This window comes from Cherax quadricarinatus, chromosome 5, assembly GCF_038502225.1.
Source record: "Cherax quadricarinatus isolate ZL_2023a chromosome 5, ASM3850222v1, whole genome shotgun sequence".
Taxonomy (NCBI): Eukaryota; Metazoa; Arthropoda; class Malacostraca; order Decapoda; family Parastacidae; genus Cherax; species Cherax quadricarinatus.
The window spans coordinates 42,628,439-42,656,007 of NC_091296.1; the positions used below are offsets into that span (position 1 = coordinate 42,628,439).

Consider the following 27,569-nt stretch of genomic DNA (forward strand, 5'->3'; position numbering starts at 1 on the left):
AGGGGGAGGGTGAACTGGTGACATTTGGTTAAGAGACAGGGGTTTTATGACTTTCGACGTCAGGTACGAACTTGAGCATGGAAGGGAACGTGAGTTTGTGTTTTTTTAATACAGATAGCATGGGGTCAGGGGATGGCAGGGGGTGGCTTTCTGAAGTGTCTTTTGCCAGGTTGGTTTTGTTAATGATTGAGGTAGTACTGCCCGGTACATGCTTTATTAGGAGCCATAAGTTATATTGTGTAACTTAGTGCGTGACAGAGTAAGTCTGATATTGCTCTGGAACATTGTTAATAAATATATATATCTTGTTGAACATAATACATAAAAAATGGGAATATGTATTAGTGAGTGAGTTACAATTTCTAGTGTACTGTTACCATATTAGTTGGTATTCTTCACTTTGTCAAATAATTACTATCTATATATTGTTATAAGTTATTCATGTTAGTTCTTATTTTATACGTTTTAAGTGAACAAATGTAAGTTGTTGTGACTCTAGTGCAAGTGGCATTTATCTTGCACTGGGGAAAAGGGGAAGTGTAAAGTAAATATGATTGGATCATAACGAAATGTCATTGGATATATGTACACTGTATTTAGAAGACGGGAAGGATTGTGAGGATTGTCAATATATGTATTAATTCTTATGTAAATTTCATGGAACTCAGGGTGATAATAATGTACACCTATTAGTCGGATGATAAGTATTGATATTATTATGCTTATTGTAATATAATTTGATTGATGAAATGTATAATCTGGTTTTTAGCTTTGGAGTAAAGAGATAAAAAGCATAGGGGATGGGGGATATTTTGTCAGCACAAAGATGAATCAGCAGTATGTATTTAGAAAATGTAACAATTTTATTTTTCTGTGGCGGAGACGATAAGGGGTTCTCATATTCCTTTATGTTATTGTACTTTAATGTATTTTTAAATTCAATGACTGATGGAGGTTATGAGTGGTGACGGCAGACACAGTTACTAGGCATGTGGGGGGAGGGGTGAAGAGTCAGCGGTAGTGTATTAAATCCACCACCGTGCACGATATTGTTATCATGGGGTATATGAGGGTTAGGGTGTGGATTGGTTTCTTTGGTGGATGTGTGCCATCATGTTCAGACTTTTCTTGTATTATAGTAAGCCTTTTAGATGGCTGGATTGTGTTTATATATGTCAATGATGTCCTTAATGCTCTAATAAATGTATAAGAGATGTCAATGAGTATACTCAGGTGAAAGTGGTATGTTTTTCAAGGGGGGGGGGAGTGTAAGCATTACTAGGTAGGACTATCGTTTTTATTATAAGACCATCTTTTCACGTGAAGCCCAGTACATAAAAGTAGTGTTTGACTGGAGTGCAGCAGCCAATTCTGATGTTATTATATAAGAGCTTCTTTGGTATTTGTGTAGTCACTGCAGATTATCGTTTTACTGCCTGTATCTTGTTACATATTGAATATGTACCCATATATTTTTTGTACCTGAGTTTTAAATAAAATATAAAAAAAAAATAAGAGATAGAATGCTTAATTTGATGAAGAATTAGGTTGCATTTTTTACTATTGTTAACTTATACACGTGTATGTAGTTTAGGACAGTTTAAGCTTCGGCATCAGATACAGTATTGGTTATAGTTGTTATAATGTTAACAATGTAATGGTAATAGGTATTGTTTCAATATCCGATGTCAGGATTTTCACTCAGTGCAATATATTTGTTTGAATTTTCTTGTGACTCATGTTTGTGTATGGTTTTAAATAAAATATAAAAAAAAACTCTGGGTGTATGAATCCTGTGTTCAGGAAGATGTTAAAAACACCGTGAAGAAATGACTCATTCAAAGGGTTCAAGCTCAGCTTCGAAGCCTCGAAGCTGAGGTTCACGAAGCTTATTTTCCCTCACTGTGGTTGTAGCAGCTACTACAGGACGGTCGCGTCACTACACTCTCCTACCTACAGGTAAAATACACTGAAATGTGCATATCTCTCAGTTTATATACACCCAATGATGTGTATTTGTGTATACACACATCGGTGTGTAACTAGGTGTATATGCTTTAATTTATATTTCAGTTATGAGAGTATATACATTGAGAAGTGTACACCACTCAGTGTATACACAGAGACATACATCTCTGTGTATATACTGGTGTATACCAGTGTATATAACATGTTTATAAATTGCGGGAGTGTTATTGCGGGAGTGTTATCGCGGGAGTGCTATCGGGGGAGTTTTATAGGGGGAGTGTTATCGCGGGGGTGTTATCGCGGGGGTGTTATCGCGGGAGGGTTTTTGCGGGAGTATTATCGCGGAAGGGTTATTAAGGGAGTGTTATCGCGGTAGTGTTATCGGGGGAGTGTTATCGGGGGAGTGTTATCGGGGGAGTGCTATCGCGGGAGTGTTATCGCGGAAGTGTTATTGCGGAAGTATTATCGCGTGAGTGTTACCGCGTGAGTGTTACCGCGTGAGTGTTACCGCGTGAGTGTTACCGCGTAAGTGTTACCGCGTAAGTGTTACCGCGTGAGTGTTACCGCGTGAGTGTTACCGCGTGAGTGTTACCGCGTGAGTGTTACCGCGTGAGTGTTACCGCGTGAGTGTTACCGCGTGAGTGTTACCGCGTGAGTGTTACCGCGTGAGTGTTACCGCGTGAGTGTTACCGTGAACTTATCACTAGACTACGGTGAACTTATTATCACTATACTACGGTGAACTTATTATCACTAGACTACGGTGAACTTATTATCACTAGACTACCGTGAACTTATTATCACTAGACTACCGTGACCTTATTATCACTAGACTACCGTGAACTCATTAATCACTAGACTACCGTGAACTCATTATCACTAGACTACCGTGAACTTATTATCACTAGACTACCGTGAACTTATTATCACTAGACTACCGTGAACTTATTATCACTAGACTACCGTGAACTCATTAATCACTAGACTACCGTGAACTCATTATCACTAGGCTACCGTGAACTCATTATCACTAGACTACCGTGAACTCATCACTAGACTACCGTGAACTCAATATCACTAGACTACCGTGAACTCAATATCACTAGACTACCGTGAACTCATTATCACTAGACTACCGTGAACTTATTATCACTAGACTACCGTGAACTTATTATCACTAGACTACCGTGAACTCATTATCACTAGACTACCGTGAACTCATTATCACTAGACTACCGTGAACTCATTATCACTAGGCTACCGTGAACTCATTATCACAAGACTACCGTGAACTCATCACTAGACTACCGTGAACTCAATATCACTAGACTACCGTGAACTCATTATCACTAGACTACCGTGAACTTATTATCACTAGACTACCGTGAACTTATTATCACTAGACTACCGTGAACTCATTATCACTAGACTACCGTGAACTTATTATCACTAGACTACCGTGAACTCATTATCACTAGACTACCGTGAACTCATCAATAGACTACCGTGAACTTATTATCATAAGAACATAAGAACATAAGAACATAAGAAAGGAGGAAAACTGCAGGAGGCCTGCTGGCCCATACTAGGCAGGTCCTTTACAATTTATCCCACTAACAAAACATTTGCCCAACCCAATTTTCAATGCCACCCTAGAAATAAGCTCTGATGTGAAAGTCCCACTCAAATCCAACCCCTCACACTCATGTACTTATCCAACCTAGATTTGAAACTACCCAAAGTCCCAGCCTCAATAACCCAACTAGGTAGACTGTTCCACTCATCAACTACCCTATTTCCAAACCAATACTTTCCTATGTCCTTTCTAAATCTAAACTTATCTAATTTAAATCCATTACTGCGGGTTCTCTCTTGGAGAGACATCCTCAAGACCTTATTAATATCCCCTTTATTAATACCTATCTTCCACTTATACACTTCGATCAGGTCTCCCCTCATTCTTCGTCTAACAAGTGAATGTAACTTAAGAGTCTTAAATCTTTCTTCATAAGGAAGATTTCTAATGCTATGTATTAATTTAGTCATCCTTCGCTGAATGTTTTCTAAAAATTCTATAAATTCCTACAATTTTCTCCCATAGTAGTTTCCCTTGGTCCCTATCTAAGTTTGGGGGACGGTATATCACTCCTAAAATCAGTTTTTCATGCCCCTCTGAAAATTCTATCCAAACAGACGCTGTATGTGTTACTTCAGACTTAATACCCGTTTTTATGCAACACTTCAAGCGATCTCAGACATACAATGCCACCCCACCCCCCTTCCCGATACTTCTATCTACTTGGAACAATTTAAAACCCTGAATATGACATTCCGCAGGCATGTCCCGACTTTTTGAATTAAACCACGTCTCAGTTAAGGCAGATACATCAATGTTACATACACTAGCAACTAATCTCAACTCGTCCATCTTATTCCTAGCACTACGGCAATTATATAATAAACATTGAAAGACTCTCCTTTCTCTTTACCCTTCCTGCTCATTTCTATTTTTCTACTAAACCTATTACTGTCCTTATCACTCAAGGTCCTTGGCTTTTCAATATCTATCTCGTTCTTATTATTACTAGTTCCCCTAGAACTCGTAATATTACTACACTGGGACTTCACTGTTTTCCTGCCAAAACCCATACCACTAACTATTCCTAGTTTAAAGTCCTAACTGCTCCCTCCACTGCAGTTGCCAGTGCTCCCACCCCACACCTAGATAAGTGAACCCCATCCCTAGCATACATGTCATTTCTGCCATAGAAGAGGTCCCAGTTGTCAATGAATGTTACCGCATTTTCCTTACAGTATTTGTCCAGCCAGCAATTGACACCAATTGCCCTGGACAACCATTCATTTCCAACTCCCCTCCTTGGCAAAATACCACATATGAGAGGGTTCCCACCCTTCTAATTATTTCATTGTCCTCATCGCCTCCGAGCCGTGTGGACGAGCTGCGCAGACGCTCCTGTTTGAGTTTGTTTTGCGCAGTTTACCTGATTGAGCTGCCCCTAGCGTTGGTTGGTGGAAACTTTATTTTCTCCAACATGGCGCTGAATAGCAGAAGAAGAATCAACACTGTCTGCATTGAGATGATCCGTGGTGCTGTCACAGGATCCAACATGGATTTATTATTACCAGCGATCATTCGCGATACCTATGGTATAGCAAATGAGGAGATATGTGGTGTCGCATTAAATGGAATGACAAGAATCTTCGTTAAAATGACGTCTGCACAAGTCTACGAGGCAGTGGTCGACAAGTATCAGGAGACCATCATACCGGTTAATACAGCTGTGCCGGTGAGACTTCATGATGTATCTCGACATTACACCTGGGTGAAAATCAGGAATGTGCCTTTTGAGGCGACTGATTTTGATATTACCAGTGAACTGCGTACTTATGGGACGGTTCACGTAGCCACAGCAGGGAGATGGGAAACTGGACCGTATGCAGGTGCGCTGGAAGGCGCGTATACAGTTAAAATGACTCTTCGACACCCTATTCCTTCATATATTGTGTTGAAAGAATTAAGGACTCAAGTCTATGTAACGTATGCGGGGCAACAACGTACGTGTCGGCTATGTGGGTCATATGACCACATCGCGGCGCAGTGTGGGAAACGAAGTGGGTACCCGGCACAACAGCAACGGCAACAGCAGCAACAGCAGCCAGTGGACGAGGTTGGCGATGAGCGAGAACAGTCTCTTGCTACACCGCCCCAACAACGGTTGTCATGGAGTGAGGAGGTGGACAAAGAAAAGGAGCTCGAATCGCCAATTGTAACGCTTCAAGGAGAATCCCAGTCATTGGACATACATAAGGTTTTTGAGGAGAGACTACCTAATATGGGTGAAGAAGTGGCGGCGTCTTTGGTAAAGGCGTTGGATGACTTGTTAGAGGAATCGGTCCTAGATCAGGTGGAAGACCCAGGCTTAGTTATGGGGAAGGCTGTGAATGATGGTATGGCAGAAGATGACGGTTTGTCGACGAGAGAATCTAAAGGATTGAAGGTACATGCAGTAGAGGTGGAGGTGCATCAGGACGGTGCTTCAGATGTCAAAATGCAGGTGGAGGGCGGGACACGAAAGAGGACTGCAGCATCATCGGATTCTGATGATGTGCTAACTCCTGCCCAACGCCCTGGGAAAAAGTCTTGGGTGGAGGTACAGAAGAGAGGGAATGGTGAACCCAAGGATCAAGGGATTGCAAAGGTGATTCCCAACAAAGGGGGGAGGGACAGAGGTGTTGCAAAACGAACTGGGGTAAAGTCAATGCCGGGGACAAAAGGAAAACCCATTTGTTGAATTCAAGTGTTTTACAATAAATATTAACGGGTTGAGAGCTGAGAGGAAGCTTAAGTGGTTTAATGAGTATTTGGTGCGACTTGGTGTGGATGTGGTATTCTTACAGGAACATAATTTTAGGACTGGTTATGAGTTGGATATGAGTGGTTATAATGTGTACATGGAACATGCGACACGTTTGAAAGGTGGGGCTGCCATTTTGGTAAAGGAAACTAGCCCGTTTATAGTAAGGCGTAGTGAAGGGGGGGAGGGGAGGGTAATTAGAGTGGATGGAGCTTGGGGTAGGGTTCCCATTAGTTTAGTATGTGTATATGGTCCGGCTGAGGGTGACGTGAGTATTAAAACTAAATTTGTTCGGGACGTGCTGGTCTATTTTTTACGTGGTTTACCGAATGTTGCAATAATAGGCGGAGATTGGAATTGCGTGATACGTCGTAAAGATGTAGAGCCCAGAGGTGCGGGGTGTTGTTTGGGTATATTGGGGGATATATTGACCGGGGTGGGGTTAAAGGATGTGTGTGGGGGGGGAGGGATGGTAGAGCATACCTTCATTAAACGAGGTTATGCGGCGAGGTTGGACCGAATGTACGTGCCTTGTGCGGTTACTGTGCGGAGGGTGGATGTGATAGATGTGGTTTTTTCGGATCATAGAGGAGTGGTAATAGATGTGGATATTGAGGGTGTGCCTCGGAGGGGTCCATCATTTTGGAAATTGAATGTAAAGTTATTAAAGGAAGAGGATAGTCTTTTGTCTTTTGGACATATGTGGGATCGTTTAGTGGTAGAGGCACCAGGGGATGTTGCCATGGTTAATTGGTGGGAAACAATAGCTAAAAAACGTATTAAGGAATATTATATTAATCGAGGGTAGAGATATAATCAGTTACAATACGGTTTTCAAAAATATTTAGAGGGGCAGTTGCGCGACTGTTATGCACAAATTAATGCTAATTATCCTGTTAGTGAAATTGAAAGTTTGAAGGAAAATATCCGGAATTTACAAAATGAGAGGTTTTATGCGGAAAGGCTTAAGGGCGGGATTGAGGAGGTTTTATGGGGAGATCGGCCGTCGGCGTGTGTGTTGCGGAGTCAACACACACGTCGCAAGGCAATGGAGTTAATGGGGTTGAATGTTCAGGTAGGTATGCAAGGGTATAAAGTGGACCAGGTGTTGACGACGACTGAGGGTATGAGTGGGTATATTGATGCTTGGGTTAAGTTGAAAACGCAGTGTGGGAATAAGTGAAATAGCATTACAGTCAATTGGAAGGTTTGTGCAGTGTGAGTTGACAGAGCATGATCGATTCGTTTTGGAAGGGCCGATAACGGAGTGCGAGACATGGGAAGCTTTATCCGGGGCGCAATTAGGTAAGGCACCAGGAATTGATGGATTGCCCAGTGACTTTTATCTCCAAAATTGGAGCGTTTTAAAAGAATTTTTGGTAAGATTATTCAATATCCTTAAGCGGGATCGGGTTTTAGGGGCACAGCAATGGATGGCTGTGGTCGTTCTAGTGCCTAAAGGTGAGCCATTAACAGTTAAAGACTATCGTGCTATTTCGTTATTGTGTGGTGATTATAAGATTTTTGCAAGAATTTTAGCTAACAGAATAAAAAAGGTCCTGGGTAAAGTGATCGATAAGGGACAATATGGGGTGCCGGGAAGGTCTATGTATGACGGGCATGGTTTAATTAGAAGTTTTATTGAAGAAAGAGTAAAATTGGGAGTGGGGGGGGTGTTGGCTATAGATTGGGAGGCGGCATATGATAGTGTAGAAAGGGAAGCGTTATGGAAGATTATGAGATGGCAGGGGTTTGGAGAGGAAATTATATCATGGGCCAAATTAATGTATCAAGATGCATCCTTGCGGGTGCAGGTAAATGGAAGGTTAGGAGAACAAATTCAGATGAGCAGGGGTCTACGTCAAGGTTGTCCCCTTTCACAAATATTTTTTGCGTGTTTACAGGATCCCTTTTATAGAGGAATTAGGGTCTTATTGGCAGCAAATGGGGTTGGTGACGAAAGGGGTGGGGGGGCTGGCATTGTTGGATATGTTGATGACACAACGATTTTAGTAAGGGGTAACAGGGATTTGCCTCGGGTGGAAAAGTTAGTAAATGTTTTTGAAAAGGCTTCTGGCATGTCAATTAATAAGGAGAAAACGAAGTATATGGATCTTGGGGATAGGTTAAGTGAGGAATGTGAAGTAGTTGAAAGGTGGAAAAAGGTGGACCAATTACTGATATGTGGGATCGTTTATGTAAGTGATATCAAGTTAGCACAACAAATAAATTCAGTGCGTATTGTAGATGGTGTACTGAAGCGCCTCAGTGGTTTACGAGCTGCACACTTAACTTTGCATCAAAGAGTAATTACAACGAATGTCCTATTATATAGTAAACTTTGGCATGTAGCAGCAATATATCCGATACTTCGTAGTGAGATACAAAGGTTACAAAAGCGCGTTTTAAATTCATTTGGGGTACTGGAAGCGAATGGTTAAGTAGAGCGGTTGTCACACTCCCGGTTGGCCGAGGAGGGCTGGGTCTTATAGCTGTTGAAAAGAGGATTATGAGTGTGTATTTGAAACGTAGTTATAAGCGGGAGGGGGGGCGAGGGAAGGCGGACTTCATAAGATACGTCAGGATATGCAACGGTGGTGGGTGGGTAGGGAGTTCATAATTGGTGAGGCAATGTTACGGGTAATCATAAACATGAGCGATCCTTCACATATTAAATTGGGAAACCTTGATGGGGTGGAAGGTAAGGCAGTGGTAGAAGGTGTTTATCCGATGTATGATTGGCGTAATATCTGGGGGCGCTTGAACAAATTACGTTTAAAACCTAAAGTACGAGAAGTAATGTATAGATTTTTACATGGGATCTTACCGTCTGGAATGGTTTTATTCCATAAGAGAATACGGGAGGATGGGATATGCAAGGCTTGTGGTGGATGGGAGACTGTTTTCCATATAGTGTATTTTTGCGAATGTATTGAACTAATAAGGGTTTGGTTGGGTAAGGTAATAAGGTTAGTGGGAGGGGGGGGGGTTTGCAGGTGTTGAGGGTTTTAAGCTTAGACATAGGTGGGGTGAATCAGATGGTAGAGAATGCGGTAGGGTATATAATTACGGATTATATTTATATGTCTTGGGCTATGAGAGGAGCGAACGTGTGTGAAAGAATTAATGCATTAACGGCAACTTTTTATAGGACAAAGTGTAGAAATAAGGAGGTGTATGGGGGGAGATGGGAGAGGGATTTAAGTGAGGGTTATAGGAATTTCACTTTACGGGATTTACGGGAGTTGAAAGGCAGGTAAGGGGGATGAAATGGGCTGGTTTCCTAGAATGGTCGGTAGCATGATAAGTTTGATGAATGTTATATGAGGTATGTCTGGGGTACAATTTTAACATTATTTGTTCTGAGTGTTTCAAGTACAATACAGTTATATTTGGAATTATCGACTTATAACTATGTATGTGTATGTGTGTATATATATGCATGTGTTGTATGTGTGTGTGTATTTGTGTATGTATGTATGTATGTATGTATGTATATGTGTATGTGTATGTATGTATATATGTATGTGTACATTTATATATATATATATATGTATGTATGTATATGTATGTGTATATATATATATGTATGTATTGTATGTATGTTCACTTTCTTGTATATACCTTTAATGGTTTTTCTCATGAACATTTTCAATGATATTCAATACATATTTTCTATGCGTATTTATGATTTTGAATACAATGTGTAAATGCCAAAATGGCTTTTTATGTTTCAGTTTAATTTACAATGTATTTTTGTAAGCACAATTGATTTGGTGCCAATAGAAGCATAGTGTGTTTTGATATATTTGAGTATTGTTTTTCTTTTTAATTTGTCTAGATGGTGGCAATACTATGTATGTAGTTTAAGATAATTACGAACCCTTGAAGTTGTAAGAATTGGATGAAGTTATTCATGGTTGAGTTGACGTAATATTATAACTGACGTTGTAAGTGATTGTGTTCAATTAGACAACATACTTTATATACTTATTTATATGTATGTACATGAATGGTAAATTGAAGTCTGATTTTAAAGGTGAAGAGTGGGTTTTCCTTTTTTATTGTTCTTTTTTTCTCTTTATGGTAATACAAGGTTGTATCATGTACACCAACAAATATGGTTAGGGGAATGTGGTAAAATTTTCGTGTTGATTAGACATTTATAATACAGATGGAATACTAGGCTTAGGTTAGGGTAAATTTATGATAATTGTGGAATGTTCTTTGATTCAAACTGCTCTTTATTATACTTGTATTTTATTATTCTAGTGTAAATTAAGAGCAAGGATGATTAATTTGAGGAAGAGTTAATATAGGTTTGCATGTTTTTGCGAAAGTTAACTTATCCACATGTAGCTAGTATAGGACAATTTTAAGCTTCGGTATCTGATTTTATATGTAGGTAATAGTGGTCATATTTGTTATATTGTAATGTTATTCGTTAATGTTTCAATATCTAATGTAACGTTTTTTCGGTTATTGTTCATATATTGTCATCTTTTGAGGTTTTCCTTTTGTCTAGTGTCTATTGTTGGTTTTAAATAAAATATAAAAAAAAAACTTCTAATTATTTCTATTGCTGACCTATACCTGCTAATCAGGTGCTTCACTAGACTACCGTGAACTTATCACTAGACTACCGTGAACTCATTAATCACTAGACTACCGTGAACTCATTAATCACTAGACTACGGCGAACTCATTAATCACTAGACTACCGTGAACTCATCATCACCAGACTACCGTGAACTTAATAATCACTAGGCTACCGTGAACTCGTTATCACTAGACTACCGTGAACTTATTATCACTAGACTACCGTGAACTTATTATCACTAGACTACGGTGAACTTATTATCAATAGACTACGGAGCATATATAATCACTAGACTACGGTGAACTTATTATCACTAGACTACGGTGAACCCATTATCACTAGACTACGGTGAACTTATCACTAGACTACCGTGAACTTATTATCACTAGACTACCGTGAACTTATCACTAGACTACCGTGAACTCATTAATCACTAGACTACCGTGAACTCATTAATCACTAGACTACGGCGAACTCATTAATCACTAGACTACCGTGAACTCATCATCACCAGACTACCGTGAACTTAATAATCACTAGGCTACCGTGAACTCGTTATCACTAGACTACCGTGAACTTATTATCACTAGACTACCGTGAACTTATTATCACTAGACTACGGTGAACTTATTATCAATAGACTACGGAGCATATATAATCACTAGACTACGGTGAACTTATTATCACTAGACTACGGTGAACCCATTATCACTAGACTACGGTGAACTTATCACTAGACTACCGTGAACTTATTATCACTAGACTACGGTGAACTTATTATCACTAGACTACCGTGAACTTATTATCACTAGACTACCGTGAACTTATTATCACTAGACTACCGTGAACTCATTAATCACTAGACTACCGTGAACTCATTATCACTAGACTACCGTGAACTTATTATCACTAGACTACCGTGAACTCATTAATCACTAGACTACCGTGAACTCATTATCACTAGACTACCGTGAACTTATCACTAGACTACGGTGAACTTATCACTAGACTACCGTGAACTCATTAATCACTAGACTACAGTGAACTCATTATCACTAGACTACCGTGAACTTATCACTAGACTACCGTGAACTTATTATCACTAGACTACCGTGAACTCATTAATCACTAGACTACCGTGAACTCTTTATCACTAGACTACCGTGAACTTATTATCACTAGACTACCGTGAACTTATCACTAGACTACCGTGAACTTATTATCACTAGACTACCGTGAACTTATAATGACTAGACTACCGTGAACTTATTATCACTAGACTACCGTGAACTTATTATCACTAGACTACCGTGAACTTATTATCACTAGACTACGGTGAACTTATTATCACTAGCCTACCGTGAACTTATTATCACTAGACTACCGTGAACTTGTTATCACTAGACTACCGTGAAATTATTATCACTAGACTACCGTGAACTTATGACTAGACTACCGTGAACTTATTATCACTAGACTACCGTGAACTCATTAATCACTAGACTACCGTGAACTCATTATCACTAGACTACCGTGAACTCATTATCATTAGACTACCGTGAACTTAATCACTAGACTACCGTGAAGTCATTAATCACTAGACTACCGTGAACTCATCATCACTAGACTACCGTAAACTTAATAATCACTAGGCTACCGTGAACTCATTATCACTAGACTACCGTGAACTTATCACTAGAGTACCGTGAACTCATCACTAGACTACCGTGAACATAATCACTAGACTACCGTGAAGTCATTAATCACTAGACTACCGTGAACTCATTAATCACTAGGCTATCGTGAACTCATTATCACTAGACTACCGTGAACTTATTATTCTCTAGACTACCGTGAACTCATTAATCACTAGACTACCGTGAACTTATTAATCACTAGACCACCGTGAAGTCATTAATCACTAGACTACCGTGAAGTCATTAATCACTAGACTGCCGTGAACTTATTAATCACTAGACCACCGTGAAATCATTAATCACTAGACTACCGTGAAATCATTATCACTAGACTACCGTGAACTCTTTAATCACTAGACTACCGTGAAGTCATTAATCACTAGACTACCGTGAAATCATTATCACTAGACTACCGTGAACTCATTAATCACTAGGCTACCGTGAACTCATCACTAGACTACCGTGAACTTATTAATCACTAGACTACCGTGAACTTATTAATCACTAGACCACCGTGAAGTCATTAATCACTAGACTACCGTGAACTTATTAATCACTAGACCACCGTGAAGTCAATCACTAGACTAAAGTGAACTTATTAATCACTAGACTACCGTGAAGTCATTAATCACTAGACTACCGTGAACTTATTAATCACTAGACTACCATGAAGTCATTAATCACTAGACTACCGTGAACTCATTATCACTAGACAACCGTGAAATAATTATCACTAGACTACCGTGAAATCATTAATTACTAGACTACCGTGAACTCATTAATCGCTAGACTACCGTGAACTCATTAATCACTAGATTACCGTGAAATCATTATCACTAGACTACCGTGAACTCATCACTAAACTACCGTGATCTTATCATTCAATAGACTACCGTGAAACCATTAACACTACCGTGAATTCATTATCACTAGACTACCGTGAACTAATTAATCAATAGACTACCGTGAACTCATTAATCACTAGACTGCCGTGAAACCATTAACACTACAGTGAATTCATTATCACTAGACTACCGTGAACTCATCACTAGACTACCGTGAACTAATTAATCAATAGACTACCGTGAACTCATTACTAGACTACCGTGAACTCATTATCACTAGACTACCGTGAACTCATTAATCCCTGGACTACCATGAACTCATTAATCATTAGACTACCGTGAACTCATTATCACTAGACTACCGTGAACTCATTATCACTATACTACCGTGAACTCATTAATCCTTGGACTACCATGAACTCATTATCACTAGACTACCGTGAACTCATTATCACTAGACTACCGTGAACTCATTAACCACTAGACCACCGTGAAGTCATTAATCACTAGACTACGGTGAACTCTTTATCACTAGACGTGAGAAGAATGCATTTATTAAAAGATAAAACTATTAATTACTTTGTAAACTATACAAGATGTGGTATGTAGATTATTATCTTAAACTCATTAACATAAGATGACTCACCGTCTCCGTACAAGTTGCTGTATGGATTCTTAGCAATGTTACCTTCTTCCTCCAACTCTATACCATTACTGGGAGAACTGACCACAAAGGACCGGGAGATATACCATTACTGGGAGAACTGACCGCAAGGGACCGGAAGCTATCCAAATCTTGAACTATACTTCGAATAGTATAATAGTATAACACAACATAATCTGCTTTATACTGTTCAAAGTTGGAAAATGTACAATACCTAGAGTAAAAAAAAAATGTGTGTATATATATATATATATATATATATATATATATATATATATATATATATATATATATATATATATATATATAAGAATTAAATCATACAAATTAGCAATAAATAGATGGAACTGTGCATCAATTAGTAAATTATTTTGGTATCGAATATCGAATGTTTATTAATTAACATAATACTAATAAATTTCCATGCAGTCATTATGTGACAAAAAGACATGTAGGAAGTGTCAAGGTTACAGCCTAATAAATCACATCATGTACCATGTGCAGCCTACAAACACACACACACAGGAGGTATGTGAGGAGCTAAACAGGAGATTTAAGGAAGTTTTTACAGTAGAGACAGGAAGGGCTGTGGGAAGACAGCACAGAAGGGAGCATCAAGAGGGAATATACCAACAAGTGTTGCATGACATTCGAGCAACCGAGGAGGAGGTGCAGAAGCTGCTAAGTGACCTTGATACCTCAAAGGCGATGGGACCGGACATCTCCCGTGGGTCCTTAGAGAAGGAGCAGAGATGCTGTGCGTACCCCTAACCACAATCTTCAACCCATCCCTTGAAACTGGGCAACTACCTGAGAAATGGAAGACAGCAGATGTAGTCCCCATATTTAAGAAAGGAAACAGAAATGAGGCACTAAACTACAAACCTGTGTCTCTGACATGTATTTTGTGCAAAGTCATGGAGAAGATTATCAGGAGGAGAGTGGTGAAACACCTGGAACGGAACAAGATTATAAATGAAAACCAGCATGGGTTCATGGAAGGCAAATCCTGTGTAACAAACCTCCTGGAGTTTTATGACAAGGTAACAGAATGGAAATAAATGGTATAAAATACCTACACAATGGAAATATGAACACAAATGCAGTATAATGTAATCTTTTATTGACAACGTTTCACCCACACAGTGGGCTTTTTCAAGTCACACACGGATCTACCTGGGGTTGGAAGGTACGAGAGTATTTATAGTCATGTCAGAATGTTGAGGTCAGGTGGAGAATGCTGCATCTGATCTACCGGGTGGGGTTATAGAGTCTTGGGTAGCTTGGCAGGGGTATTGGACAAGTTGTAGACCTTCTGCAGTGTTCTATGTTCTTATGTGGGATAGCGATGAAGAAGTTTCTTGGCGAGTGGTTCAGCTATGTTATAGAAGCCATTGTTCTGGTTGAAATTGTTGGTTATAGAGATAAGCGATGATTCCATGATTCTTCTGTATTGAGTGTTGTCTTCGTTGGCTATAAGTCTTGAGTTTCTGTAGTTAATTAAATGGTTGTGTGAACTGCGATGTTGTACACAGGCATTCCTTGTATCGTCAGTCCTGCTTGCATATTGGTGTTCTGAAATGCCTCCGACTTCCAAAAAGGCTATCTTCAAGGCATCATCTCAGCAGCCATCTCAACACGCAGCTCCCCAGTCATACCTCGACGTTACATCAATGCACTCAAAGGTTTAGCAGAAGACACGACCATTAGGGTCACCACCGCTGATAAAGGAGGTGGTGTTATCATGAACACTGACGATTACAGGAACAAAATGCTCAATCTACTTAATGACCCAGATACCTACAAACCTCTCACAACTAACCAAGTGGACAACCTTACTAAAACTTTTCTTCAAAGGACTCGCCGCATTCTGAGGGGCTCAGAACAAGGGAAGAAACTTCTGCACACCATGCCCAGCAACCCCAGACCTGCCAGAATGTACGGCCTGCCAAAGACTCACAAGCCTGGTATCCCACTGAGGCCCATATCCTCGGGAATAGGCAGTGCTCCCCACCAGCTCTCAGGAATTCTCGCCAAACACCTCTCTAAACTCTTGGGCACTATCAGTCCAGCACATCTCAAACACTCGGGTGATCTTCTCAATCGCATTCGCAACATCAACATCAGGAACAAGAAACTTTCCAGCCTTGACGTGACTTCCCTATTCACCAAAGTACCTACTACACAAGCCATCGATCTCTTGCGCAGGAAAATTGACGATTCACTTGATCTTCCCATTCCAGCCAGCGATTTCATCGACCTTGTTGAACTATGTGTTGGCTTTACGTGTTTCTCCTTCGAAAATCACCTCTTTCAGCAGACTTTTGGACTACCCATGGGTTCGCCACTCAGTGCAGTCCTGGCGAACTTATACATGGAACATCTAGAAGCCGAACGTTTCTTCACCATTATTCCTTCGTCTGTCACCTGGCTCCGTTATGTTGACGACATTCTCCTCATAACTCCTAAACGCTTCAACGTTCAGGCTCTCCAAGAAAAGCTCAACCAGGTCGAGCCTTCAATCCAGTTCACACTTGAAGAAGAAGTCGACAACACTCTTCCTTTCCTTGATGTTCTGCTCTGCAAAGCTGACCACGAACTTCGTTTTAAAGTCTATCGAAAATCCACCAACCAAAACGATCTTCTCCACTTCTACTCTCACCACGACACCAAAACCAAACGTGGTGTGATTATAGGCTTCTTCCTACGTGCACTCAGAATCTGCAGCAATGAGTTCCTTGAGGAAGAATGCACTATAATTGAACAAATATTTTCTAAACTCCACTATCCTCGTCACTTCATCAGAGACTGCAGACGGCGGGCATTAAACATCTTCAACACACCCAGAGAAGACACTGCCGAGAAGAGATACATAGTCCTCCCCAACAACTCCATTGCCAAACATGTTTCCAACATCTTTGCCAAAACATCATTCCAAGTATCTACCTCCACAACCACGACCATCAAGGACATCACCAGTAGTAGACAGGACAACCCTCCATCCTCTGCAGGGGTATACATAATTCCTTGTAATGACTGCAACAAATTATATGTGGGCGAAACATCAAGAGACCTCCAAACACGCATTTCAGAACACCAATATGCAAGCAGGACTGACGATACAAGGAATGCCTGTGTACAACATCGCAATTCACACAACCATTTAATTAACTACAGAAACTCAAGACTTATCTCTATAACCAACAATTTCAACCAGAACAATGGCTTCTATAACATAGCTGAACCACTCGCCAAGAAACTTCTTCATCGCTATCCCACATAAGAACATAGAACACTGCAGAAGGTCTACAACTTGTCCAATACCCCTGCCAAGCTACCCAAGACTCTATAACCCCACCCGGTAGATCAGATGCAGCATTCTCCACCTGACCTCAACATTCTGACATGACTATAAATACTCTCGTACCTTCCAACCCCAGGTAGATCCGTGTGTGACTTGAAAAAGCCCACTGTGTGGGTGAAACGTTGTCAATAAAGGATCACATTATACTGCATTTGTGTTTATATTTCCAAGGTAACAGAAGTAAGACACGAGAGAGAGGGGTGGGTTGATTGCGTTTTCCTAGACTGCAGGAAGGCCTTTGACACAGTTCCCCACAAGAGATTAGTGCAGAAGCTGGAGGATCAGGCGCATATAACTGGGAGGGAACTGCAATGGATCAGGGAATGCCTGACAGGGAGGCAGCAACGAGTCATGGTACATGAAGAGGTATCACAGTAGGCGCCTGTGACGAGCGGGGCCCCACAGGGGTCAGTTCTAGGACCAGTGCTATTTTTGATATATGTGAACGACATGATGGAAGGAATAGACTCTGAAGTGTCCCTATTCGCAGATGATGTGAAGTTGATGAGAAGAATTAAATCGGATGAGGATGAGGCAGGACTGCAAAGAGACCTGGATAGGCTGGGCATGTGGTCCAGAAACTGTCTTCTCGAATTCAACCCTGCCAAATGCAAAGCCATGAAGATTGGGGAGAGACAAAGAAGAACGCAGAGTATAGGCTAGGTGGAAAAAGACTACAGACCTCACTCAGGGAGAAAAACCTTGGGGTGACCATAACACCGAGCACGTCACCGGAGGCACACATCAACCAAATAACTGCTGCAGCATACGGGCGCCTGGCAAACCTGAGAATAGCGTTCCTATACCTTAATAAGGAATCGTTAAAGACACTGTACACTGTGTATATTAGGCCCATACTGGAGTATGCAGCACCGGTCTGGAACCCACACCTAGTCAAGCACGTAAAGAAGTTAGAGAAAGTACAAAAGTTTGCAACAAGGCTAGTCCCAGAGCTCAGGGAAACGTCGTACGAGGAAAGGTTGAGGGAAATCGGACTGACGACACTGGAGGACAGAAGGGTCTGGGGAGACATGATAACGACATACAAGATACTGCTGGGAATAGACAAGGTGGACAGAGATAGGGTGTTCCAGAGAGTGGACACAGAAACAAGGGGTCACAACTGGAAGCTGAAGACTCAGACGAGTCAAAGGGACGTTAGGAAGTATTTCTTCAGTCATAGAGTCGTCAGGAAGTGGAATAGCCTAGCAAGTGAAGTGGAGGCAGGAACCATACATAGTTTTAAGAAGAGGTATGACAAAGCTCAGGAAGCATAGAGGGAGAGAACCTAGTAGCGATCAGTGAAGAGGCGGGACCAGGAGTTGATTCTCGACCCCTGCAACCACAATTAGGTGAATTAGGTGAGTACACACACACACACACACACACACACACACACACACACACACACACACACACCTCTTTCTTGAAGCGCACATCAACCAAATAACTGCTGCAGCATATGGGCGCCTAGCAAACCTCAGAACAGCATTCCGACATCTTAATAAGGAATCCAGGACCCTGTACACTGTGTACGTTAGACCCATATTGGGCCTAACGAGGAGAGGTTTAGGGAAATCAACCTGATGACACTGGAGGACAGGAGAGATATGGGGGACATGATAACGACATACAAAATACTGAGAGGAATTGACAAAATGGACAAAGACAGGATGTTCCAGAGATGGGACACAGCAACAAAGGGACACAGTTGGAAGTTGAAGACACAGATGAATCACAGGAATGTTAGGAAGTATTTCTTCAGCCACAGAGTAGTCAGGAAGTGGAATAGTTTAGGAAGCGATGTAGTGGAGGCAGGATCCATACACAGCTTTAAGAAGAGGTATGATAAAGCTGACGGTTCAGGGAGAGCGACCTAGTAGCGAGCAGTGAAGAGGCGGGGCCAGGAGCTTGGACTCGACCCCTGCAACCTCAACTAGGTGAGTACAACTAGGTGAGCACAGCACGGATTCATAGAAGGCAAATCCTGTGTCACAAACCTTCTGGAATTTTATGACAAAGCAACAGAAGTAAGACAAGAGAGAGAGAGGTGGGTTGATTGCATCTTCTTGGACTGCAGGAAGGCCTTTGACACAGTTCCTCAAAAGAGATTAGTGCAGAAGCTAGAGGATCAGGCACGTATAACAGGAAGGGCACTGCAATGGATCAGAGAATACCTGACAGGGAGGCAACAAGAATGTCGTGGTACGTGATGAGGTATCACAGTGTGCGCTTGTGACGAGCGGGGTCCCACAGGGGGTCAGTCCTAGGACCAATACTATTTTTGGTATATGTGATGGAAGGGATAGACTCAGAAGTGTCCCTGTTCGCAGATGATGTAAATTAATGAGGAGAATTAAATCAGATGAGGACCAGGCAGGACTTTAAATAGACCTGGACAGACTGGACACGTGGTCCAGCAACTGGCTTCTCGAATCTAACCCTGCCAAATGCAAAGTCATGAAGATCAGGGAAGGGCAAAGAAGACCGCAGACGGAGTATAGGCTAGGTGGTCAAAGACTGCAAACCTCGCTCAAGGAGAAAGATCTTGGGGTGAGCATAACACATCAACTAGAAAACTGCTGCAGCATAAGGGGTTTGGCAAACCTGAGAATAGCGTTCTGATGCCTTAGTAAGGAATCGTTCAAGACATTGTACACCGTGTACGTCAGGCCCATACTGGAGTATGCAGCACCAGTTTGAAACCCACACCTAGTCAAGTACGTCAAGAAATTAGAGGAAGTGAAAAGGTTTGCGACAAGATTAGTTCCAGAGCTAAGGGGAATGTCCTACGAAGAAAGATTAAGGGAAAACGGCCTAACGACACTGGAGGACAGGAGGGTTAGGGGAGACATGATAACGACATACAAAATATTGCGTTGAATAGACAAGGTGGACAGAGACAAGATGTCCCAAAGAGAGGATACAGAAACAAGGGATCAACTGGTAAACAGCACACTCCAGTCAATCATCTCGGCTCTCGTGAATGAGTTAACACAAAAAAGACACGACTTTATTAGCTGTTGTGAAAAAAATGGCTCCTCCTTAATGCATGCAAGAAAATGTTAAATTAGAGAAAAATTAAAATAATGGGAAGAGGAGTGTGAAGGCAATACGTGGCATTATCTAAATACGATAATAGGCTACAGAACAAACAGAATGTGGAAGGAGAAAGTTCACCTCCAGAAGAAAATTGTGGAAAAGTGCAATAAATCAATAACAGATGTCGCACAATAGAAAAAAAAATAACATAATGAAGAAGGAATCCAAAGATTGGATGAGGAAATCAAACACTTGAAGACCATGGGAAAAATGAGGGATGTGCAGAAGGGGCAGTAACAATGAAAGATTAACTAGAAGCAGAGGGATCCAGGAAGAGCATCAAGGAAAGTCACTAGCAGAGATGCTCTTTGAGGATGAGAAGACAAAGGAGTTGATAAGACACACTGGAAGGGAACTGGTGAAAACTAAGTAAGGTGGAGAGAAAGGCAACAGGAGAAAAAAAAGGAGGTCAATGATGATCTGATCTATGAACTTCAAGAAGCTAATGTTGGATCAGTAAGTAGGAGACATGAGGATAAGAAACGGGAGATAACAGTGGTTATTGTGTGTATAGGAGGAGAGAACGAGATAGACCAATTGGAACGTTTTCAAAGAATCGGGAGGTTCTCCCAAAGCAAATACCACCTGATCAAACAAACCTTCTGGTCACACATAGCTTGAAACAGGATCCTGAGACAGAAAACATGACTGAGGAACACACGCTATCATTAGTATACCTGGATTATGACAGTATGAAAACAAAGAGAGGGAACAGCTGAGGAAGTATGTAAAAAAGCTATTGGATATAAGAAACAGAAGTAACAGTAGCAAATAGGGGAGACAGGAGGGAACACCCAGCCTCAATGATCTTCTCAAGGTGCATCCACTGTACCTCTCCGAGAAGGCCTGCCCCCACTTTCCCATCACTAGCATGTACCCCTCGCCCTTTTTCATTAACCTGACAGGGCTTTAACCAAGCCCTATCTCCTCCACTCCTGATAGATGTGCAACAAGCAAAATGAATATATAACACAAACCAGGGCATCTTAAAGGGCAGAATGTACTGAGTGTGGTACACCAACACAGATGAATTATCAAAAAATATTATGAATTGAAAGAACGAATAACAAAGATAATCCCAGGGATAATAGCTTTCACAAAGACTAGACTACGAGAAATAACAGGATTTCAAGTAATAATGAAAGATACAGGAAATAGGAAAACAGGAGTGACACTGCTAGAGGTAATGAAATCAGTAGAGCTTTGAAGAGATGAGGGGAATAACAAGGTATGAGTCAGAAGACTGTATAATGGGCACAGTCATGACTTTTGTAAGGTGAACCACAACTCATCATCAAAGTGTAGATAACAGAAACAGGAAAAATGAAGACTTCAACAAAGCAATGAATGACACCACAGCAGAAGCAGCCGGGAGAGCTCATATGGGTAAAGCTTAGCAGCTAATAATAAGTGAATTCTAGCAAAAAAATAAATTGATTGAAAGACCTGGGACACACGTGGAGAACCGGAAGTGCGGTGGACTAAAATGATGGGGGTGGTTAGGAAAAAAAATTTATTTGCGAGTTAGTGACATAACAAGTGAGAGAGATCATCCAGCAAGACTGGATCCAGTATTTATTGCAAGTACATCTGACATACGAGAAGTAGAGCTCGACATCCCCCTGGGTGCTACCAACTATACATTACTGAATTTCAAGTTGTTTGTGGAACTAAACACTGAGGTAAGGTGGAAGGCACAGTGAACCAGGCTTCAGTAGAGGAAACTTTGAAGAAATAAATCCCTAATACGGTGCAGTGGGGAAGGGAAATGAAAGGAAAGTCAACTAATGAGACTATTGGCTGCCTAACCGGAAAGTCTGGGGAGGCACTCTCATAATAGAAGGGAAATGACAAAAACACAGTACTTGGTTTAGTTCAGGAGTTCCAAACCAAGACTAAATTACCATCAGTAGGGTAACTGATCTTATCTGTGGGGTAAAATTTAATATACTATTAAAAAATATAATGTTAAAAATACACATATTAGTCATGATCTGTGGGATTGACTAAAGAGAGCATTGTTGGTGTTGCGAGGGTAACACATCCTTTGTGTTCTTTAAGTCTGTCACAAAGAGACATCACAGCCATCCTAATAATGGGTCCCCTGCTTAAACTACCTACCCTTCTTCTTGCCTTCAAATGAACTGCTTTGCTGAAATATCTCTTATAACATCCTAACATGAATTTTAGTTCTGGTTTTGTTCTTGTAGATGCCTTCCTTTCCTGTTATGTTGTTAAATGCACTAAACTTCAAAACACTCGTGACTTGATCTAACCTTTGCCTCCTCCTATCTTTCCATTTCATATGTTTTCAATATTATCTTTATATTTGCCTTTCTTGTCTTCTTCATTGGTGGGTACTGTCCTGGGATTTTTTCGTAGTGTTTTTGCCATTTTTACCACCACTGATAAAGTTCTCTATCTCCATAGATGCTTCAGTGCACCAAATACCTTTTTTTCTCTTTGTCATTTCTATGATTCACCTCTATCATAGACACATCTACCAACAAATCCACCGCTAAATAACCAAACACATTTACTCCCTCCCTCCAATCTGATATCCAATCTTTAATTACCAACATGCTTTGTTAGTTTAACCACCTTGTTCTTTATGTTCACTGTTAATTTCCTTCTTTTACATACTATCCTAAATTTGTCTAACAACCTTCTCAATTTCTCTACAGAATCTCCTAAAAGTACTTCATCATCAGCAAAAACCAAATATGAAAATGCCCACTTTGAATCGGATTCATTAACTTTTAATACCACACTTCTCCCCAACACCCTACTAATCACTTCTTTCAGAATCCTATCTATAAATATTGTAAAGAAACTGGTTAGATATCATAAGTAATTTTTGTGTCTTTAGTCAGATATTTTAGTTCTCATGTTCTCTCTCGAGAGAGGAACTGTATGTTACGTCATCAGGTGAGGGAATTCTCTTAATTTATATGTCGTCATCTGCCGTCTTTAATCTTTTATTTTAGTGCTTTCTCTTTTATTCTTGTCACTTTTTCTTTCCTCTGGGGAAGCGAGTTACGTCACTTCACCTTCACCCTCCCAGCAGTCCACATATGCATTATTCTTACTATGTTGGGATTTTTTTTTGTATTGATGGTTCCAAGTGGATTTCTTACTGTATTAATTGTATTATGCCTTGGCCTTCAACTATATGTATTTTAATATTTCGTTTTCTGACAGTCCTACCTTCATGGAGACAACTGGACGGGAACGCGATTTTTTCAAAAATCTATTTTTTCTACAGATATGATTTCATCGTAGACTTTTTGAAAGGAATCTGAACCTATCTCTTCGGAGATGTTCAAGCATCTAAAACTTCCTCACAATTCATCACTTGCACGTGACAAGGAAGCATGTGAACGACCTTGGTGTCTCCACCTCCAGGTCAACCTTCGTAACTCATAACCTCGGTGCACTTGCCAAACTCCATCTACATTTATTATATTGTCATTGTAATACTGACATACATGTTCTTCTTTATCTGGTTTATTTAATAAAAGTATTAGTTTTCCTTAAAAGTTATTTAAATACTCTCTTTTTAATTTTCACGAATAAGTTTTTCTATGTTTCCCACAGAGAAAAACAAGAGCTCTTTTTCCTGAGGAGTGGCGTCCTTGTAGCCAGGATTTAAAGACTTCTTTAAAGCTAACTCAAGCGACCACAGAGGACTAGAGTTGAAAGTCAGGCTAAATAACACATATCAGAAACTCAATTTCCTCTATGCGCAGCTTCATTTTCGTTGTTGCTGGTCCAGAGGAGGATGCTGGCGTGATGCTGTAAGTGCCGCCCAGAGGAGGATGCTGGCGTGATGCTGTAAGTGCCGCCCAGAGGAGGATGCTGGCGTGATGCTGTAAGCGCCGCCCAGAGGAGGATGCTGGCGTGATGCTGTAAGCGCCGCCCAGAGGAGGATGCTGGCGTGATGCTGTAAGCGCCGCACTTGGCTAGTTACTTCTGTTTTTACCGAGTCCAAGAAATCCTGCTATACAGGATACATGCATGCAAAAATAAAATCTTCCCAGATCACAATACTCAGTTCATCAACAATCTGGAAAGATTGCAGAAACTTTTTTTTTACAAATCTAACAGCATTACAATAAAACTATAATTACTTTTGAATTTCAAAACGTGAAAAAATAATTATACATAAACCCAGATTTATAATAGGATGTGTACAGGGGCAAACACTTTCTATTCCTGACTCACGAAAAAGTACTGACATGATTGCAAACAAACCACGGAACGGGTGGAGCTTGAACTCGTGGCAAGTGAGTCGTAAAACTCCAGGTCAGCTCGTAAGCCACTAAGACAGCTGACTACAATAAGATTCATGTAACTAGTTATATTTATACACCATAGGGAGGTTAGCATGAGAACCATGTTAACCTCCCTATGGTTATTAGTATTATTCAGTAAAGGCATCCTCGCAATTTATCTCATTTTGCTGGTCAAGAGCCCTGCGCATGCACATACTTCGATTATGATGTGATCAACGTGTATTTGTACATGATACTGTTATATTTCGTATCAAATCAGGTGTATTTTCCATTCTTGTTGACCCCACTATTTCCTGGCTTAAGAGGAATTTGTTGCAGAGATATAATAGCTCATGTGTGTGTGAGTTTTCATCTGAGCTGACTTCTGGGATTATCTCCGCTATAACATTGTTTGCCACATTCGTTCATTTTAGATGTCATCGTTCACCAACAAGATATTTAGGGTTGGGATCGAATTGTATCAGGTGGCTTGTATACAACCACAATGACAAGGTTTTGGTTTTCAGTCTTTACTGCCAAAACTTCAACTACATCATTTGTGGTGTTTAACAATTCTGAGTAAATGAGCGACTCTGTGATATACAAGCCATCCACTTTTACCTTGTTGCCTGTTCTTTCTAGTATCCATACTTCGTTGTCAAAGTTATCCTTCGTATGACTCTGCGAGGAGTCTGCTGATGAAAGGTATTTTGTTGTTGGTTGATGGCTTTAGACCAGAGGTCCCAAATTCTTCAGCTTATCGACGTTTCCATGAAGGTTCAAATTGCTCTTTGACTCCTAAATATTACTAAATGAAAAGAATCTTTTAAATAGTACTTAAGCTAATAGTACTACGAATAATAATAATAATAAAAAAAAATCTGTTTAGAATTGCATTTGCATGGCTAAAACCAGCTTCAACCATGCACTAACCCCTTTTTGACACTCAGCCATTTATCGGCCCCTTCGATATCCCATCGGCCCTAGGGTTCGATACTGACCACACTGAGGAACTCTGCTTTATACCTTGTATATCTTCAAAAACAAATCTTGTACTGATTATTTTGTGGAGGAGTTATTCATTGGCACTAATATGTGTTGTTCTGGAGTGAGGGTCACTGACTGTGTATCCCCTCCAGTAAGGATCCGAGGTGGTGAAGTAATTTTGCCATATCCTGCCAGGATTTTTTTGATTCCTGGCAAAATAAAATTTATTGAGTGGTTGTAACTACCATGGTTTGTTTTCCAAGATTTGTGGGATCAGCACCTTCTGGTCCCTTTCAGGTGATGTATCTCGCAGCTTGAGCTGTAGCATTGTCTTTCATGGATTGATGAATAACACATTACAGGAAGAAGAATGACAAACTACTTTGGTCGCGGCATTTTTTATGGTCAAAATTGCATTTCCTACATGTTTTTCCTTATATTCGATACCTAGAGATACCCCAGGCACAGAATCACCACAAATGTGATTTTCGTTGCATATGATATTTTGAGGCTGGTTTCCCTAATAGTGCAATTCTTTCTGACTCCCCACTGTCTTCGGCACCTGTACCAGCATCAGTACCACCGTCAGTTATTACTGGTAATTTATCACCATCATCCGCATCTGTGACACTGCCTGCTGAAGTGCTATTTTGTATTCCTGGGTCTTGTATGTTTGGGTCTGTACCTGTTTCCTCAATACCTGGGCCACTGTCTTGTGTTTCTGAATCTAGATCCCTACAGGCACTGGCGTCCATGGCAGCACCTGGGCAGACACCACCAGCTGGAAACTATCTTCACTTCTCCCAACAGTCTTATAAAACTGTTAAATTCTCCAAAAACGACATTTTTTTGTTAGTGTTTCTGTCTTTTAGTACGCATACAATATGCTCCCACCATCCTGTTTTTCCCAGTAGATCCAAAACAGTTCCTTGTTTTAATATCAGTGCTGGTAAACGCAAAAAATACTTGCTCATGAAACATGACACTACTCTTGGCAAACGTAACAATGTACTCTCTTGGTACTTCGCTGGCGAGCAATGATAAAGTGTGGACAGGTTTTCATTACAGTTGATGTTTTTTCCAGTGTTGGGTACAGAAAGATTTATAATAACAGTTTCATGACCGTCAATTGGTGAAAAGTATCTCCTGTCTCGTGACCTTTATAAATCTGGTAACAGTCTGTTTAATGTGACCTCTACAAACAGTCTCCTGCACCGCTACACTGCAACTCCAACACAACTGTGCTTCTGGTGCTCTTTAAATATCTCTTAGGTAGGTTAACTGGTGTAAAAGTTTACTAAAAAACGTATTTGACTGGCGTGGTGGGTATAATGGCGACTGCTGACAGTTATTTACATCCCAGGTGATTGAGGTTACAACCTATCACTACACTTCACTTTCAATATTTTCACCACACGAAGGACTATGATATCACTATGTTGTACACTGTGGTAGGCTAACTAGTGTAATGCATAAACATTTAAAAAATAATTAATGTATGAAATAAAAATGTCTAATTTTGTATTCGTGCCCATAAACATTAATCTGCCTTGTACATGAACGTTAGACAGTACCGACAACATGAAAAATTAGACACATGTGCAACATCTGAGTATCTTTATTGTAGACGTTTCGCCATCCAGTGGCTTTATCAGTACAAACTCAGGAACATAATTGGAAGACAGCAGAATT

At 40.6% G+C, this 27,569-nt stretch overlaps 1 long non-coding RNA gene across 2 annotated transcripts; it reads left to right on the forward strand.

Moving 5' to 3' along the window:
* The first annotated feature begins 1,604 nt into the window (after positions 1 to 1,604).
* LOC128700119 (uncharacterized) lies at positions 1,605 to 27,326 on the forward strand. Of its 2 annotated transcripts, none has more exons than XR_011394666.1 (3): positions 1,605 to 1,959; positions 23,882 to 24,021; positions 24,214 to 27,326. It is a non-coding gene; the product is annotated as an uncharacterized lncRNA (long non-coding RNA). The 2 variants fall into 2 exon arrangements; XR_008408713.2 differs by having other exon boundaries at positions 1,893 to 1,959; positions 23,882 to 24,047.
* The last annotated feature ends 243 nt before the right edge of the window (positions 27,327 to 27,569 follow it).